This window comes from Ambystoma mexicanum, chromosome 1q, assembly GCF_040938575.1.
Source record: "Ambystoma mexicanum isolate Mex_15411 chromosome 1q, UKY_AmexF1_1, whole genome shotgun sequence".
Taxonomy (NCBI): Eukaryota; Metazoa; Chordata; class Amphibia; order Caudata; family Ambystomatidae; genus Ambystoma; species Ambystoma mexicanum.
Window position 1 is genome coordinate 997,016,617 of NC_090922.1, and position 16,041 is coordinate 997,032,657.

General features: G+C 45.1%; 1 protein-coding gene across 2 annotated transcripts in view; it reads right to left on the minus strand.

The window, feature by feature from the left end:
• Positions 1-16,041, minus strand: part of MIGA1 (mitoguardin 1) — a 1,504,768-nt gene that overhangs the window by 911,880 nt on the left and 576,847 nt on the right. The gene's annotated exons all lie outside the window — the stretch shown is intronic.

Here is a 16,041-nt window from a genome sequence, read left to right on the forward strand (position 1 = left end):
AAGGAGGGGAATGCAACGTCCTATGGACCCAACATGACTTGGTGATTCCATGCGGTCCATGAGGTTTGACATGTGGATTTCACTTGGCTGAGGCTCTCGGCTTGAGCACCCCTTGGGCTGTTTGATGAACGCTGACACAACATTGTTCACCTGACATAGAAGCAAGTTCAGTAGCTTTAACATGTTGACTGACGTTTTTTCTGGTTGTGGGTTTTGGATTACCCAGACATTGTTGCCTGGTCACATGATGACTAGGAACTGGTGGTTACTTTTCTTTGTTGGTTTATATACACTTGGGCTGAGGGTGGGAGGAAGTATTATTTTAGGGAAGAAAATAAATGGGGACAGAAGGAGGGCAAATGGTTATGCAAATGGTTATACGTACATGAGGTGACTAGGGAAGACAGAGCATTGATATGCTGCCATATTGACATAGCGCCTTTTTGATAGACTCACATGACCTTGGCTCTGATCATGCCCTGGAATGTTCATGGCCACTCCCCCATGAAACAAAAGTCCATCCTGGCGAAACTGATAGACTTTATCCCTGCCGTGGTCTTTTTGCAGGAAACTCATGTGGTCAAGCGGGACAAGAAGCGCATGACAGATATTTTTCTCCAGCATTCTATGCCTCCAAGGGGGTCAAGAAAAGGGTAGTGGCAATATTAATAAGCAAATCCTCCCCCTTCGTGAAGTTAGGGATTATGAGGGAACCCAATGGTAGGTTTATGGGGGTGAAGAGGAACTTTCTGGAGAACACTTTCACATTTATGGGAAACATCTTGTTGATCTATTAAATCGCCTACGATCCTCCGTGGAAGGGACTCTGGTTATAGGAGGCTACTTAATACTTAAACCTAGCTCCTGACTCAGCCGTAGACGAGACTCTACCAGCCACTAATGCGGACTATCGAAACTCCCTGGCTACCTGATTGACATTTGGAGGTTCCGTGATGCCCAACCGAGGGACTACACACACTGTTCCCATGCACATAGGGGATTCTCCCGTATTGACACGATCTTAATAATAATTAATAATTCAGCATTTATATAGCGCTACAAACCCTCAGGCATCTGAGCGCTGCTTATAACCCACGGTGTGTGGTGCTCATTTATTGAGCTCGGAAGGATGAAAGGCTGAGTTTGGCCCTGTCGGGAGTCGAACCTGCATCAGCAGGCTCTGCACAGTTGTCAAAGTGAGCGCTCTACTTGCTGTGCTATCGGACTGGCAGGATCTTGACTTCCTTGGTTCCCGCTATCCCAGAGGCCCTCATTCACTTGACAGCACTCTTTGATCACGGACCAGTGTCTATGTGTCTATTAGTCTCAGGTCTGTCACCTGAGCAGCGCCGACCGTAGTGACTATGACCTGGCGCTTAAAGACACAGTGATACAAAATGAGATAAAAGCTGCATTTCTTACATATTTTGAAACCAACCTCACCGACAGCATCTCTTATAGCCTGGTCTGGGACGCAATGAAAGCAGTGATTGGGGGGGTATTCCTAAAACTGACTTCGGCCTATATTTAGGCAAAACGAGTCAGCAGTTGGAACGAGGCAGAAGTCCAGGCCAAGGAGGAAATGCATAAACTCACAGGCTCCTTATAAGCCAGGCGTCAGTTGAAAACCAGTAGAGCCAAGTTGGAAGCGCACCTTGCCGAACAGACCTCACAGGCTTTATTAAGGGTTTAACAACACTACTACAAAAGGTGCAGCCGCGCCAATAAACTTCTTGTTAACCAAATAGCTAAGTGTAAAGCACGTAACAATGTGCTGGCCCTATTAGACAATGAGGGTTTTTTATGCAGGGATGAGCATCCTATATTGGGTCCATAAATACCACGTGCAGACTAACAAAGCCTCTCCTCCAGGTGAGGCGTTCCTACAGGACTACTTGAATCAAGCCGCCTTCCCTCTGCTTTCCTCTAGGGCAGTAGCACACTTAGACCAGCCGATACAGGAAGCAGAGGTTATAGCGGCTTTCAAATCCGTTAGGAATACCACCCCAGTCCCTGACAGGTTCACAGGAGAATTTGAGAAAACTTGCTGAGAGATTCTGTCCCCACATCTCACCCCGCTTTTCAATAAATTCCCAAAAACAGGGACTTTGCCCCTGTCGATGCTGAGACGGACACAATTTTGATCTTGAAATCTAATAAAGACCCTAAACTTTTGGATTCTTATCGCCCGATCACCCTCACTAACAATGCCAAAATATACTCCACAATCCTTGCCTCACTCTTGATGATGGTTTTACCATCACTGGTTCATCAAGATCAGACAGGCTTCATCACGGAGCAATGTACCCAAGAAAACATCAGGAAGACCATAAACCTGGTGGAGGTTGTGGAGAGACAGGGCCTCCAGGCACGGGTTATAGCCCTTGATGCCCATAAATTGTTTGACCATCTTGACTGGTCCTATTTGAAAGCCCTACTCCACCGTGTAGCCTTTGGCCCAACATTACATGCTTACTTGGTAGCAAACTACTCCACCGCCACCACCCCTATAGTGATGAACGGAAATTCCACCCTTCCAAGTGAAAGTGGCCAGGGGTACCATACAGGGATCCCCTCTCCCCCTCTTTCTGCCCTCTCAATGGAGCCTTGCAATCCAAGTATGCAACAACCACACCATTAGAGGGATCCCAGTGCAGGGCCAGGAGCATAAGATCTCCCTGTATGCCAATGATGTCCTGGTTACAGTGACGGAGGCCCACGCCTCAGTGGCCAGCCTGATGGCATAACTCAGCAGCTTTGGTCAGGGCTCCGGATTTGAAGTAAACTACTCGAAATGCTAAAGCCTGACGATAACCCTATCCCCAGGAGAAAATAAGGCCCCATCAGCGATGTGTCCGATCCCTTGGAAACAAGATTGCATTGGGTACCTGGGGGTCATGACTCTTGCCAGAGTCAAAGATAAATAGGAAATCAATGATCCCCCTCTTTTTACAAGCATCGAGACCTATTTGAAATGATGGGACCAACACATTTTGTGGCCGGGGGGGTGACTGAAATCAAGATTACCATAATCCCTAAATCTCTTTTTGTGACTCTCCCGACTAGCATCCAGATACAGAAATCTCCCACACTGCAGGGGGAAGCTTCTTGCCTTCATCTGGCGGCAACATAAGTCTAGAATAGCAAAGGTTATTTTGCGGAGGGAACATCTAATGCGTCTGGGAGTCTCAGATGTCTATAGATACTATTTGGCAGCCCAACTTTCGCATGTATCCTCTCATGGGATCAGCAGGGAGATTTGTCATTATGGGCCCAACTGGAACTACTATCGATTCAGGTTACGTTGCAGCAGGACATCATTAGGATCGCCCTTCTGTCCTCTACTAAACATAACCTTGCATGTTGGAATATAGCATCCAAGAGATGAGGTACTGCACCTGGCCTCGACCCATTGTCACCTATTGCTGGCAATCCTGACTTCTGCCCAGGCCTGCATTAGACCGCTTTTTTGAACTGGACTGGGGTGAACTTAGGGAATTGAGACAGCTATAGAAGGATGAGTCCTCACTCATGTGAGCAGAATACAAACAGGGGTTCTCCCTACAGGAGACAGAGAGATTCTGCTATGCTCAGTTGGCACCAGCCCATGATTAGAAGGAAGGGCACCAGAGATCTTAATGCTTTGGAATTAACATATTGGCGGGGCGTAGCAAAGGGAGAATCTCAGTGCTTTAAAATATGTTGTATCATGACCCACAGGAACGTCTGCCTTATATGCGTAGCTGGGAGCGTGACCTGGGGACCCATATTGATAAGGACTCCTGGCGCTACATTTGGGAACACAACCATAAAGTCTCTCAAAGCACCACAGATATGGAGTGGCAATTGTTACAGATGGTGCCTAGACCCGCACAAACTCCACCATATGAATCATGGCTATCACGACAGCTGCTAGAGGGGATGCGGAAGTCAGGGGGCCCTACTTCCAAATGTGGTGGCTGTGGTCCAAGGCCCAATCATTTTGGAAGGAAGTGCTCTCTCATATTTAAGCCATGCTTAAGGTATCCCTGCCTCTGGACCCCTTAGTGGTTCTCCTGGGTGATCGCGGAGATGGGAGTTTCGCACTTACTAGGAAGAGCTCAGAGCTACTAACTTACCTCCTCTTGGCTGCAAAGACCTCTCTTCTCTTGCTCGTAATCAGAAGTGACACGAGAGTCCACTTATTTCAATGTGATGAGGGAAAATATGGTAGATTCTTGCAGCAGAAAAAAATCCCAGCGTTAGCAAGGGAGAAATATACATCTGTAAAAGGATGAGGAGGAAGCCGACTGCATGAACAAAAATGTTGTTTTATTAAAAATGAAATTAAAGAGTTCCCTTAATAACAGAAACTACAAGACTTGCTTCAGTCTCTTGATTACCCCTTTTCCTCAGGGTACTGCAATAAGGATGGACTAGAAGGCCCTTTGCTCAGTCCTCGTAACCCCAGCGGTACTCCCTCGTTGCTTCTTGCTCCGAGGCACGTCCTTCCTGAAATAGGAAGAGAAAGTTTGCCTCAGTCCTCCTTCCCTGTCCGCTTGATATAGGGGTTAGTGCTGCCTTAGCCAATCAGGGCCCTGATACTGCAGGTGTCTACATAAACCCTGCCAGGTTCCGCACCCTTTTCCCAGTTCGTGGCTTGCCATGATGCCTTGCTGTATGGCCCGCTGGGGATGAATGGGTCGTGATACCAAGTGAGGGCTGCACTGTGTTGACATCTGGTATGTGCTCTGGGTCGGGAAGTCGTACACTGTAAATCAATCTGAACCAAGTAAAACCACATCTAAAGTGAAGAATACATATATTAACGTGAGGAAAGAATTGATTGAACTGATACAAAGAGTTACCAGGAACTATTATTGAAATAACACATAACGAGAAGACAAGTGCTGGAAGCGCCGAGAATGGACTCATTCTCCTGCCCCTTGTTTTGGAATAGTGATAGGGTCAGAATATATTTTTTCGACGGTGGACAGGTTCTTTTTTGACATTGGAAAGATGATCGACAAGCACCTCAGTTATTCCTTTAAGTAGGGAATACTCCATAGCCATAGGGATAGTTAGGTTTACACTGCGTTATTTAATATGCCTTGTTGAAAAATGTCCATAAGGAGTCTGCGTCCATCTTTTGACCTGTCGCACGTCTCATCTACTTTTGGTCCGAATACTTCAATGCTATGTTTGATCTTTTCAGGAATTAAAGGTCTCTTCCTCAACCCCGGTTATGGCCTCTTGGTCCCTGGGCCTTCACTCACTGAAGATTTATTTCAGTAGCTAGAAAAGGGGGTTCATCTTTGTGTACCCTCCTACACGTTCTTATAGGCCTCTGAAGAGCGAGGTCCAGATCATTTTCTACCATTGCTCTGCTTCTTGCTATGCTCTAATGATCTGACCGTGTTACTTACCGCAGAGCTTTCGGTCCAGCCAAATATGGTCTTGTCGACTAGTGTCATTTCAAAGTCAAGGACTTGCCCCCACATTAGTGGGGAACCACAGTGAAGGCAAGCCACACCGATAGAGATGTGGATGCTGGACTCTGGCACGTTGGTAAAGTGGACACGCGTATGGCTTCTTCAAAGGCTCCTAAAATGACATCAGCATACAAGTAGCTTATTGTTTTTAATGATGACACGTACACAATTTCAAAGCATTCTGAAAAGGATTTTTGTCAACCGTGCAAGTAAATGCAACTGAGAATGTTACTTTCGGAGCTCCCAAAAATCTGCACGGAGGCATGCTAAAGATCTAGATCAAATGTATTTTCCATCCATCTGCTGGCCAAAGGGTCTCAAGTAAACCGCATACAAGACAGAATCTATCAAATCGTTTTTTTACCGCTTAATCCAATCGCATTGGCCAAAATAAATACCTTTATTATCCGCTGCATCGGACACGTGATCTTGTATGGGAGACGGAACGCGGCTGGAATGCGAGAGACCATTTTCAAGTTATTTTTGGAAAATAAGTATGCGGTTTCCAGTAAGCAGGGGGTATGCAAATAAACAATGGCGATTCGTAAAATTAGTTAATTTTCAATACGTCGAATTACTTACATTATATTAGGAAATTTAACCCCTGTTGATCACACAAATGTCAGACACACTGTTACTTTGATAGCAAATTGACACTTAAAGGCCGAGGAACAGATAGCCCAGTGTGCCAATGTAAACTTTTACAAATGTGCGTTCCCCCATAAAACCAATTTTCAGGCTCCTTACTGCTTTCTGAATAACAGTAGCAGATGCAAGAAAAACATTCCATAGACGCTAGCTGTGGCCTATTTAACTCATGTTACTAGAGAGGGTTGCTGTATTCCAATATGGGAAAGGGGGACGGATAACAAGAAGGACTGCAAGTCTCAAGTAGTAGAGAGCCCAAAGGGTGACTGGTCAGTTCTCAATTGTGTGCATTTTCAGACTTAAAAAGTAAATCACACGCTCCACTCTTACCAATAAATACAGTGAAAACTTGAGAACAAAAGCGCTATTTAATGGATCTGCATGTGTTATGCAAGCAGTTAAAAATACCACCACAGAAGAATGGAACTATTCTTGGTTATATGCAAATCAACGCATGCTAATTCTCTGGGATTTTCATAGCCACTTTACATCCTGTATATGGGAACGTGTACAACTAAGCAATGTTCCGTGGCGTTCTTCGCTAGAACGTATCCATCCCCCACCAAGAAAACAAGCATTGCCAGAGACATGTTTTGGCTGCCACGTGTTATGTTACATTACATTGAAACGAAGCCTCGAATGTTGACATTATTTGCCAGCTATTGTCACCACATTCTAAGGTTCAACTCACATCTGCAGCCAACACATGCCAGATGTGGGCTCAAATGCCACAATAACGTGCCACATAAAATGTCCAACGGGGAAATGCTTACGTCGGTGAGTCAGACCACGGTCAATTGCTTTGGAAGTTCACTGTTGCATTTTTGCCCAACAATAGCTGAACTGCAACTGCCAACTGGTGCACGAAACCAGAGCAAACAAACCCACAGGATAAAGTGAAGTACATCACTGGTTACAGTAGTCAGAGCAATCGGCTCTGTAGAATTCCCAGCAAACACTTGCATTTACTCACAATGGGATGAATATATTAATACAAGACCTAATATCGTGCATCACAGAGCCAATAAATTGTGTCCTAGTTACATGGAGACACAAACAACGGAGAGAAACTGGCTGGAAGCAGCACAACGTGTGTTTTCTTTTTAGTAGCGCAAAGCTGAAACCTTTGTTGTTCTTGCAGGTGCAGCGACACATGCTCTTTTGGTTCCTAGCTTATCTTGCAGCCAAGCAGAGCCCATAATTGATTACTTGAAGTTGCGGGTGCTACCGTTTTGGTGCATTTTGTTGCATCTCTTCAGATTGTGGGAGTACCGTATGTTGGAGATGACACAAAGCTTGAAGGTGTTTGGTTATTTTCCCACCCATTGATTGACCATGTGTACAAGTATGAGGCATTTTGCAGGCACTGCTATGAGATGCCCACAAAAGCCCAAACTGTTGGCATTGCCAATGCTTGTTTTTATTTCATATTCCTCCAAGAGTCCCCTACTAGGGGTTAACAATTTAACAAATAGAGGGACCAATTATGCCCAAGATCACACCATTTGATCCATTGAAGTAGATGGAACTGGAAATCATGTCTGCAATCTAAAGATATCCAGCCAGCTTTAAGTATTAGGTAGCGTGCATCAGTACTACAATTAAAACACAAGTCTTGGGAAGCAGTGGCTCAGTGTGAGCATATGTTTAATTTGTAGGTTGATGGAGCTTGTTTGGAATGAGCGTTCATAATAACCGTAAGATTGATATTTGCAACATTTCTAGACGTTACTTTTTAGTTGATTTGGAGTGTTGGTAATACCTGCAACACCACCATTTTTTAACATTGACACTTCTTTTTTTTTCTTTTTTTAAAAATAATTTTTATTGGCATTCCTTTAAACATAAACTTCTGGACTTGATAGATGCCAGATCATTAACAAAAGCTGAATATCCAACAGGCAATCAGTTACTATGCATCGCCCCGTCTCCACCTCCTCATTCCACAGCATGCACTTCCGGTCGGCATATGGAATTTTAGACCAGGTTCCCAAAATGTCATGTGTGAGAACCAAGTTGTACCTTAGCTGCATTATAAATTTCCTTAAGGAACCACATTGTGTTTAGAATGGATTGTGTCCTTCCATGTATTCCTCATCTTTGATATACTCCGATATCCTACTTGCAGCTCGGAAACTTTTCTCAGAAGAGGATGCTGTGCTAGTTTATATGGCACGCACCACACCCATTCCCCCCCCACCCTTCCCTCCCCTCTCCCCCCTCACCGGTTATATTGTTCTTAGCTTTCCCACTGCTTCCCATTGTTCTGCTTCCGTCTTATCCTGTAAACATGTGTAGAATGCGGTGGGCACCACTGCATCATATAGTCACTTTGAGGGGAAGCGATAGACTACCTACAATCAGATGCAAATCTCTGCCGGTCTCCTTGTATGTTTTATGTGATTCTCTCCATCGCCACGTATGTCCATATTCTCTGTAGCCATTCTTGATTGGATGGGGGTATCTTTCGTTTCCATTTGTGTGCTATTGCTAGCCATGCTGCTATGAGCAATCCCATGAAATTTCTCTTTTGTGTCTTTGTCAGTGACATTCCAAATGCCACACATCCATACCCCCTCTCCTAGATTTTCTGTTCCCTTGAAGATATTTTGCATTTGGGCTTTCACCTCTGTCCAAAATGCTTGTAGTACCAAGCAGTCCCACCATATGTGTCTCCAGTTTCCTACTGTATCACATGCCCGCCAACATTTTTCTTGCGATGTGGTGAACATTCTGTGGAGTCTTTCCGGGGTGTAATGCCATTGAATCATAATTTTTGTCCACGCTTCTCTTGTTTGGATCGCCCGCGTCCATTTGGGGATTATTTGCCAGATGTACGTCCATTGTTCCCTCGTGATCTGTTTCCCTAGCGTAATTTCCCATTTCTTCATATGCTGCCATTTTATTTCCTCTGCCTGGGCGTTTATAAATATATAAAGGGTGGAGCCACATTTCTTTTCTCCCGTCTGGGTCATCATGTATGTTTGAATGGGGTCAGGGTCCTTGTTATTACTTTTGTTATTCTTGGTGCAGTGAGCCAGTGATATAGTTGTTCATACTGATATCTGTCTTTTTCCGTGAGGCCCAGTAGGTCCTGGCATTCGGTGTACGTTCAAATCTGTAGGCCATCATAAATGTCTCCCACTTCCATGCAATCTGCTTCCCGCCATTTCTGGAATGCTCCTTTTTCCGATCCCGGAGGAAATTCCGGGTTGTCATGTATTGGTACGAAGGGGGCAGGGTCTATTGTGAGTATTTCTTTCTTGGTTGCTCTGTCCCATATTTCCAAGATTGTGCTCATGATCTCACTTATTCGGACATTTTGATGTCTATGCTCGGGTCTGCTCCAAAGTAAGTGGCGCATGCTTGATCTTGCTACTGCTCTGTCCTGTGCCTCCCACCATTTTTCTGATGTGTTTGTAATCCATTCGCTCAGAACCCAAATAATGCTGCCTCGGAGTACTTCCTGAAATGGGGGAGCGCCATGCCTCCATCTGACTTTTGGTCCGTAAGCGCCTGTTGTGATAGTCTCAGTGTTTTGTTTTGCCATATGTATTTTGTTATTATTTGTGTGAGTGTCTTAAAAAAAAGTTGCTGGTATCCGTATTGGAAGTGCTTGGAAATAATACAGTAATCTGGGTAATATTGTCATCTTTATAATTGTTATTCTGCCCCACAAGAATATTGCTAATGGGTTCCATCTGTCAAGATCTCCTTTCAACTTTTCTATGAGTTCCGTGTAATTTCCTGTGTAGAGATTCTTTATTGTGGTGGTTAGCGTGACTCCCAAATATATCACCCAGTCTTCTGCAGCTTGTAGGTGTAGTTCTTCCATTTTCTTATATAGCTCTTGTTTTTCCCCAGCCCGGACCATTATCGACGACTTCTGTTTGTTTATTTTTAGGCCTGATATTAATCCGTAGTCCTCAATCTGTTGTATGAGGAGGGTTAGTGAGTTGGTTGGTTCTGTTAGGGTCATCATCATGTCATCCGCATATGCTGCTTTCTTGTGTGTCTGTCCCCCCATTTCTATGCCCTTGATGTCGGGAGCTGCTCTCATCTTTGCCAGCAAGGGTTCGAGGAATATTGCATACAGAAGGGGTGATAGTGGGCAGCCCTGTTTGGTGCCTCTTCCTATTCTGATGGGATCCCAGAGTTCTCCGTTTACTGCTATCCTAGCCGTTGGTGAGTTGTAGTTGGCTCTAATCATGTTTATATATGCCTTGCCCATGCCCATTTATTCAAGAGTTGCAAATAGCATAGTCCATTCTACCCAGTCAAATGCTTTTTCCGCATCTACCGATAGTATTGCTGATGGGGTATTAGTGATTCCCACTTTCTCTATTAGATGTGCAATTCGTCTAATGTTGTCGTGGGTTTTCCTGTTTGGGATGAATCCTGATTGTTCTTGCTGCATCAATTTGGGGAGTAGGGGTGAGAGCCTGTTTGCGAGTACCTTTGTGTATAGTTTTGCATTGATGTTGATTAAGGCTATTGGGCGATAGGAGCTAGGGTTCTCTGGGTCTTTCCCTTTCTTGTGGAAGACTAGTATTTTTGCCTCGTTCATTGAGGTAGCGATATTGGTCGTGTTTTTAAAAGTATTAAAGAGATTTGTTAGGATGGGGGATAGAATTTCCGCATAGGTTTTGTAAAAAGCTGCTATGTAGCCATCCGGTCCTGGAGCTTTATTTTTGGGTAAGTCTCCAATTGCTCTAGTTACCTCCTCTATTGTTATTTGTTCATTCAGTGCTTTTTTTCGTCTGGAGTGATGGTTGGAAGTGTAATCTCCCTCAGAAAGACTGCCTGTTCCTCTTCTTTCGGACTCTGTGATATATATAGTTTCTGGTAGTAGTCTCTGAATATTTTTTTTATGTCTTTTGATTGTGTCTTTAATCCGTGTTCGTCTTTTAATGTTTGTACCGTTTGATTTTGTTGTTTCCCTTTTAATTGTCTTGCTAGAAGTTTGTCCGCTTTATTTGATTTCATTGCATACCAATGTTTCGAATGAAGTAGTTGTGTTTCCGATCTTTTGGTCCTGAGTACATCTAGTTGGCTCTGGACATGTCGGTATGCCCCCTTTATTTTCAGGGATCTATTCTCTGTCATTTCTTCTCTGATCTCTTCCAGTTTCTTTTCTAATTCACTTTCCCATATGTATGATTGCTTCATGACACATTCAAACTTCATGTGATACTCAATAAAGTCTGTCCTCGTAGTAGGGCAGCGATCACATGAAGATTGAATGTGTCCTGAAGAAGATGGTCTATAATCACTGAAAAACCATCAAAACCGGTCGGCCAGACCTGTTGTGGCTCCAGTACAACACCACACGATATCCCCAAGACCAACAGGGGGTACCGCATAAAATCGAACTCAAAACCCAGAAAGCATGAGCTTTCAGCACACCCCATAACCCGTGGGACTGGGCGTTTTAAAAAAACGGATTTCATATATCTGATTTTACATTTTGGGCAACCACCCATATGCAAAATGTTTTGAGCCACCAGGGTGAATAAATCAAAGAAATAATCCTGATGTCTCCAATCTGCACATGTTAACCAAGGTTTCTTGGTTTTTGACTGCGAGATCTAATCCGCCTCCCATACTCATCGACTATTCTGATGGTTGCCCTCTCATCATTCTGTAGGTTGTTGGTGTGAACACTACACGTGGCACAAAGACAACCGCATGCATAGAGCTGTAATTAGTTCTTCCCTTTATCCCTCTAGGACAGGCACTATACCTACAGCTGTCCGTGGTCAGACAACTCTCCACAACCCCTCCCTTTTCCATCTCCGGTAAGGTTTTGGGTGTCTCACCAGAAGGCCAGAACGGCTCCCTATCTTGTGTCCAATGGTTAGGACTATCATTTTAACTATCACAACGACTCCTCTCGTCGTGCCTTGACCGGCTAGCATACACAAGTTTTTCCCCAGTGAACCACCTTGATGCAATATACAGCACACGTTCTGAGAAAAATTGTCTTAAAAGTCAGTGTTTGCTATTGTTGTGTAGGGTGACAGCAATCCAATACTTGCAAGTCACCAACAGTGCACATGAACATTAATGCTTTGATATTAAAAATGAAAATATATCCAACTGGATGCACAGTGTAGACACATAACATTACAGTAAAACATGCCAGGCCACATTAAGACATATCTAGACTAGTTGCACCAAAATGCCAGTCAAAGCAATGCGACTCATCAAGAACAGAGCACACGTTCAAGCCTGCGTCTCTGCAGCCTCTAACAACACAGCCAAACTCTTTAAAATTTGCAAGGAACTGGCCAATCCGGTTGCCTTTTCTACCTCTCCTGTTCCCTCAACAGGCCCTCTGTACGGCTTTGGCCTCTCGCTTCTCCGCTAAAACTCAGGACATCCTGTCCACTATCTCCTCTTCCTCTCCCTCTCTCGCCCCCTTTGGCCATCGCTCCCTCTCCTCCTCCTCCTCCTTTCTCCTCTTTCTCTCTAACACCTGACGAGGTTTCTAGACAAGTCCCATCTATGGAAGCGTCGTCAAAACAGGTGCTCATCTGCTCCTCCAGAACCATCAAGGACCACACTGACAGCCTTGATCCAGCCTTAACCGATTTCTGTAGTCATTCTTTTGCCACTGGAACTTTCCCTCTCCCAAACTCTTGGAAAAGCTGGCCAACTGCCAGCTTACTCTGCACACTGATTTTGTTGGTTGTCTCCATGGCCATCAGTCTGGCTTAAGAGCTGCCAGAGGCACGGAAACTTCTCTCCTTAACACCTGTGAAGATCTGATCTCTAACCTTGATTCCAGCATTCCTTCTGTCCTCATCCTTCTGCAACTTTCCTCTGCTTTCAACACGGTCAACCACACCATCCTGATCAATTGACTCCGTGAGAACCTGGGCATCATGGATCAGGCCCTGGAGTGGCTGACCTCCTTCCTCTTGGACTGCTCCTCCCAGGTCCAACTTGTTCCCTTTCACTCTGCCACCTCTCTCTCTACATGTGGCGCTCTCCAGGGCTCTATCCTCTCACCATGTTTATTTTAACCTCTACTTGGCCCCTTTGACCCACCTGATCTCTACCTTCTCCTCTAACTTACAGTGTTATGCAAATGACACCCAGCTTTCCTTCAGGTTCCCCTCAGCCTACTCTCCTCTCTTGCTCATTCCTGGTGTCATCTTCAACTCCACTCTCTGTTTCTCTCCTCACATCTCGGACATCGCCAAGAAGTCCCACTACCAGCTGCACCTCCCAAAGGGACTCCTCCCTTTTTCACTTTCCCCCAGAAGCTCAACGTCTCCAGCGCTCTGGTTCTCTCTAGGCTGGACTACTGCAACAGCCACTTTCTCAATCTGCCTTCCTTTACTTGCCACCCTCTGCAACTAATCCAGAACAGGACTGCAAGACTTATCCTTGGCCTCAAGCCCAGAGACCGTATCTCTCCAGCCATGAAATCTCTCCACTGCCTCTCCGTGGCTGCAAGGAACAAGTTCAAGACCCTTTGCATTGTCCACAAGGCTTTGTGGGGCTGGCATAGTACTACAATCAACACTCTCTTCCAAAATACCTTCCTTCTGGAGCCCTAAGGGTTAGATGCTTCTCCAAGCAGAGAGTGGGGGGCTTGATCCTTCTCCCCTTCAGGTGCCTCCCTCTGGAATGGCCTCCCTGCCCCTCCTAAACTTGAGCCGGACCACCTGAAGTTCCAGAAGCAGCTCAAAACGTTCCACTTCTCCTCTGCTTTCTGTCTCTCCCTCCCCTGCTGACCTACCTGTCCGCTGTACCAACTGGTTCCTTGGCTACCCTCAGTCTCACTGAGTCCAGGCTCTTTCTTGATCAGTCATCCTTGCACTGCCTCCGGGCCTACCACTCAGTTAGGGGCTGTAACCGTAACCCTGCAGTCCGTTGTTCTCCTTGCACTAACCAGAGCCGCACTACCCTGGCTGCACTCAAAGCATTGCTGCCCCGTTTTCCCCTCCCCTCTCCTTGCACTCCCCCCTCCCTTTCCCCTTGCACTTCTCGTTCTCACACTTGCACGATCTGCATGACACAAGGCTTAATAAGATAATTTGTCTTTTCCTGCTTCTGTTTTCCTTGTCTTGTCGTGCCTAAAAACACTTGTGTGCAGGTGTGTTATATAGGACTTATATCAGATCATATCATATCATATCATTTTATCACAGATGCCCAGAAAAATATACAGTGCCGCAATAAGAAACGGCTAGACTGGCAGAACACAAATGCCAGTCGAGCCAAGTAATTACACTTACCAGGACTGCTGTATCAGAAATTCCCAGGTAAAAAAGTCATACCAAACTGAGGAATGACTAGACTGGCTGCACCAAAATGCCTCTCTAGCCACTAATTCCACATATCATGCCTGCTTAGCATAGACATGGACGACCATTATGGCTTATTGCACAACCCCAACCCCCATGCATCCCTTCTCCCTCCCATTCCCTACCCCAACGTACCAAATCAGCTTGTTGGACCAGAATGACCTCCATGTCCCTCTTCCTTGTCCCAGTGCTTACATATGAGGCTCCTTGCCTCACTGGTAAGTGCTGGGATGAGGAAGAGTGGGACTAGGAGTAATGAAGATTACACGTAGCTAAGTCAGGCATTACCTTCATGCACCTCTACCTTATCCAAGTACTTGTGTATGAGGAAGAATAAGGATAGGTGTAATGAAGATTACCATAAGTAATCAAGGCATTAAACACAAGTAGTGGTGCAACACAATTGAGCTGACTGGGCTTCAGCACTCCCCCCTCCCCACACTGAAATTGTGGGCTATGTTGACTTGACCTGGCTGACCTACAGAGCAGTTGCCGTTAAACGGCACCTAGGTTTCGCTGTTAACAAGGGCCCGGCCCAACAATTACTAATGTACAGCATTTCACTGTTCGTACCGGCATTCAAATTCCACATTTTTTAAGCAATTGCAAATGTGATGTTGGATTAGTACTTGCATGCCAGGGGAGTGATTGGAAGGGTAGAGAGGGAACAGGAGACCAGTCATTCTAACAGCAGCCCATTAGTGGGTGCTTTCAGACTTAAAAGAGAGAGTGAACGGCTTGTAACATTTACGCTGCACTAGAATAGTCTAATTAAAATGGTGAAGAAGTTAGATGCCCCATGACAAATAAGTTTGCTCCTCCCCACCACACGTGAAGTTAGCGCCTCTCCCAACATTTGAAGGGTTAGCCCCCCTGAAATGTAGGTTTTGTTGTGCCCCTGAACACAAGCACACACACCATTCACCATATATACACACGTACACCCAGCCATCCATATATTTAAGAGTGCACCCTTTCACCATACAGGCACACCCATGCAGCCACCCATACATTTAAGTGTGCACCCTTTCACCATACAGACACACACACACCCAGGCAGCCACCCATGCATTTAAGTGTGCATCCTTTCACCGTACACGCACACACGCATACCCAGCCACCCATACATTTGTTTGCACTCTTTCACCATACATTCACACACGCACATGTCATGGGGCTGAGGGGAGCCATAATACTTCAAAAATAAATTGTTTCTTTTTAAAGTCACTGACTTCTTAAAGAAATTATTTCCGCTAAGTACTGGAGCATAACAGAAATAATTTCTTCATGAAGGCAGAGCGACTTCAAAAATAAACTAATTATTTTTGAAGTCATAGGGCTTCACCCATCCCATGACATGGAGGCCCTCCAGCCTGGTGTCTTCATGTCATGGTGTGGGGATAGCCCCCGGACTTCAAAAAGAAAGTTTATTTTTGTATTCACTCTGCCTTCATAAAGAAATTATTTCTGTTACAGAAATCATTTATTTATAAATGCAGTGAATTCAAAAATAAAATGTAAAAAAAAAAGTTTCTTTTTTTTACTCCAAGTTGGGCCCCCTCCGAGAATATGTGGTCGCGGGGCCCCCGCTCTGTGAGGGATGC